At 38.2% G+C, this 3,863-nt stretch overlaps 1 pseudogene; it reads right to left on the bottom strand.

Moving 5' to 3' along the window:
- Positions 1 to 1,067, bottom strand: part of LOC102263554 — a 2,506-nt pseudogene extending 1,439 nt beyond the window's left edge.
- Positions 1,068 to 3,863: the final 2,796 nt, after the last annotated feature.

Below are 3,863 nucleotides of genomic sequence, written 5' to 3'. Positions count from 1 at the left end.
GTTGGATTTTTTTAAACCTCTAATCTAGTTTAAGGGTGCAGCTTTAATTTTTAGCTGCTGGCTTGTGTTCACAGCAGCTTTTGAAGACTGCCTGTCCAACTACAGCTGCATATTAGGTCACAGCTATGGAAAGTCTTAAATCAAATTTTTGCCAGTTTTGTTTCCACAATATTCAACATCACACTTTAGCTGGACAGAAGTTAAGAGGTTTATTATCAGTCTATGCAAGACTGAAGTTCAAAGCAAATTCAATTTTGCTTAAGGGAACATTGTAAAGTAACAATTCTTGATATTACATGCCTCATATGATCCATTTCAAACCATAGAGAATTACATCTTTGTGTGTCACTGTTCCAAGACAAACAAATGTGAACAGCTAAAACATCTTAAAAATGCACCAAGCTTATGAAGTCTCGAACAAAACTTGAATTTTCTGTGCATACTCCTGTCAAATGAAGTTATTTCCTGTACACCACTCATCTTGCAAACTGGTCTTCTATTTCCCTTCATTTGACCTAGAGAAGGATCGATACGGCTTATGATTTCTCTCCCGAGACAGTGATCTTTTTCTCCTCCTATCTCTGGAAAGGGACCTGCTCCGGCTACGGGAGAAGCTTCTCTGTCTTGGAGATCTGCGGCGAGGTGGAGGACTCCTTCGCCGATAATCAGATAATCATCTCGAGGGCGACGACCCCAAGAGGGAGGCGGGCCTCGATTTCGACTTCTCTTTTCACCATTGGACAATTCCACTCTTACTCGGTAGCCACACAGGGTTCTCCCGTCTAGCTCTCGGACAGCATCAGCTGCATCTCGATGATCTTCAAACTCCACGAAAGCAAAGCCGGGAGGGTTTCTAGCAACCCACACACTCCTGAGTGACCCATAATAGCCAAAAGCCTGTTTCAACTCAGTCTTGTTACCTTTGTTCCCAAGATTTCCCACATAAACCTTGCAATCCAATGGACAGGAATCACGATGCATTTCGAGATCTGGAGTGAGGAACGCGGTGGCTGCAGTCCACACACCCTCGGATGGCTCCTCGGCTCCCCTCCGCCCGGCTCCACAGGTCCCCCACTTCCCCGGTGTCCACGAAATGGCCTCTCTGTTTTCTTGAGGTTTTCTTCTTTTCATACAGGCCATGTCTTGCAAGTCTATGTTTGGGCTCATTTGTCTTTGCATAATCCAAGGAATCATAAATCATGCCAAACCCAGTTGTCATGTCACCACCAAATTGCCTTTGCACCTTTTGAAAAATCAATTGAAAACCGATGTGTTCCTCAATTTTTGTCCTGTTTGTCCTGTTTCCTTGATTTCTTTGTCTATCCTGACACAAGCAACACACTTTCTTGATTACTTTAGCTTTCTACTAGGGCTGAAATCAGGTAGTGACAGTCCTAAAATTTGGTCTTCTTTTTCAAAGTTAATTTGGCTACTCCAATCCTTTTTCTGTATAAATTATAGAATCTGCTTGTCAATTTCTGTGAAAAAAAGCCTACTGAGATTATGTGGAAATGATAGATCAATTTGGGGAAGCCTGACATCTTAATAGTATTGAATCTTCTGACCCAAGAACACATACAAGTACATCTGTCCCTTTATTTAGGTCTTCTTTAAATTCTCTCAGCAGTGTTTTCATTATCAGGGCATAGTTGTTGTTGTTGTTATTGTTAGATTTATCCTAAAATATTTCATGTTTTTGATAATATTGTAAATGGTTTTATTTTTTGCAACTTCAATCTCAACTTTCTTTTGTTGATTGATAGTGTATAAAAATAGAATTGATTAATGTGCATTGATTTTTTGCATCCTGCAAATTTATTAGACTCACATTAATTCTAGTAGCTTTTTTTCAATTCCATGAGATTTTCTACATTCTTGATCATGTTATCTGCAATTAATACAGGTTCACTTCCATCTAGATGATGTTTGTTTTGTTTATTTTATTATTTTGCCTTGTTGCATTGACTATAACTTCCAGTGCAATGTTGAGCTGAAGTGATGAGAGTACATATCCTCTCCTTGTTCCTGATCTTAAGGGGAAAAGCATTCTGTCTTTTTATTATATTATGTTAGCTTTGGGGTTTTTCATCAGTTGCTTTTTATCAGGCAGACAAAAATGTTCTATTTCTTGGTTGCTGAGAGTTTTTATTAAGAATTAATGTGGTGGTTGGTTTTTTTCAAATACTTTTCCCTGCATCTATTGAGATGATGGTAGGATTTTTCTTCTTTTGTCCTGGAATATAACCCATTTCATCATGATATATAACCCTTCTTATATATTGTTGAATACTATTTTCTAGGGTAGGGCTTATGTCTTACGCTCTTCACTTTCCCAGCCTAAGACCACATAGACAAGGCATTTTATAAATGCTATTGAATCAAATTAAATTGGATCCTGGCCTTAGCAACAGAAACTTGAATTCTTAACTTACCCAAGATAATGAAAATTCAACTCTCTTGATCCTATCTTCAAAGAACTTGCTAAAGTGGAATGACATGACATCTTGACCAATTCTCCTCGTGCTTTGGACAAACATAAGATTCCTTCTAGGGGAAACTTTTCAATTTTTGTTTAACTTGAATTTAGATTTCAAAGGTAAAATTTAGACAGTGGCCTGGATTCCAAATGAATTCATGATGAATGAAGGCCCTAAGTCCCCCAGTTTCTCTTTGCCAGGATTGATTCAAGCCAAGCCAATCTTGGTTGATGACAGCTCTATCCATTTCTCCTCAAGATGCTTTGCTAAATGTGGGTGGAAATAAATATTTTAAAAATTCCTGATTTCTTGGTCTTTTAGGATCTTCTCAAGAGATTCTGGTGGCTGGCTGGAGTTGCTTCAGCATTCCATAATATACAAGCATTTGACTTTGGAATAATATTGATCTAGGTTTAAATCCTGACTATAACTTTGATAACTGAGAGATGTTGGACATGTTATTGTACTTATCTGAACATTTGTTCCCTTATTTAGGAAGTGAGGATAGTTTAAAAGCATACCTAAAATGATTAAATTGTTCCCAAGTAACTTAAATGCATTAAAAGCATGTCAAGAATATTTGTAGGAGTACAAAATATATAGCCACCCAACAGGGTACAATTGTCAATGTTTGGTATTCAATAAAAAATTCCAGGCATGCAAAGAAGTAGGAAAATATACTCTATAATAAGGCAGTAAAAACCCCAGTCAATATAAATATATCCATACATGACATAGAGAATTAATAAATGGAGAGGAACATTAAAACACTGAAGTCTAGTTAGGGGAGATGGATGCATCAATAAATAATTGTTATGGAGTGAAATAAGTATGACAGGAAAATATACACAGAGGACTCTGAGGGCTCATAGAGGTGCCAGTGATCTCAGCCTGGGGTTGGAAATAACAGACCCAACCTTTCAACCTCGTTTAGTTGTTGCATGAACAGCATCCAGAGTTTCAAGACCTTTTACTAGTATATTACACTAGACGGCCCTAGGCATGTAGCAGTCATGCCATTTTCATTGTTTTTCTCGGTGATTCCAAATGTGATTCCAGAGTCACGATGCTGGGAATACACTGACGGGAGGATGGAGAGTTCCAAGTGGTGTGATGAGTCTCTACATGCTCTGTGACTTGAGCATGTCTCTGGGCCTTTTGGTTTTCATTAGGTGTCAATCTTGTAAATGCACTTTCAGTCACCTGTTGGCTATTAACAGCAATGGTCCAGAGCTTTCCCAGGGGACTGACAGGGTCAGAATTCGATTAATACGGAGTGAGACTCTCCTGAAATGTGATTATCTTCAACAGTGCTAGAAAATAACAGTAACCAAGCTATGTTAAAGTGTAAGGGAAAAAAAAAAGTATAGCAAGCTACACTTATGC

Source organism: Myotis brandtii, unplaced genomic scaffold (genome assembly GCF_000412655.1).
Source record: "Myotis brandtii unplaced genomic scaffold, ASM41265v1 scaffold1137, whole genome shotgun sequence".
Classification (NCBI taxonomy): domain Eukaryota; kingdom Metazoa; phylum Chordata; class Mammalia; order Chiroptera; family Vespertilionidae; genus Myotis; species Myotis brandtii.
The sequence above is the reverse complement of the archived record's forward strand: the minus strand, read 5'-3'. Positions and strand labels throughout refer to the sequence as shown.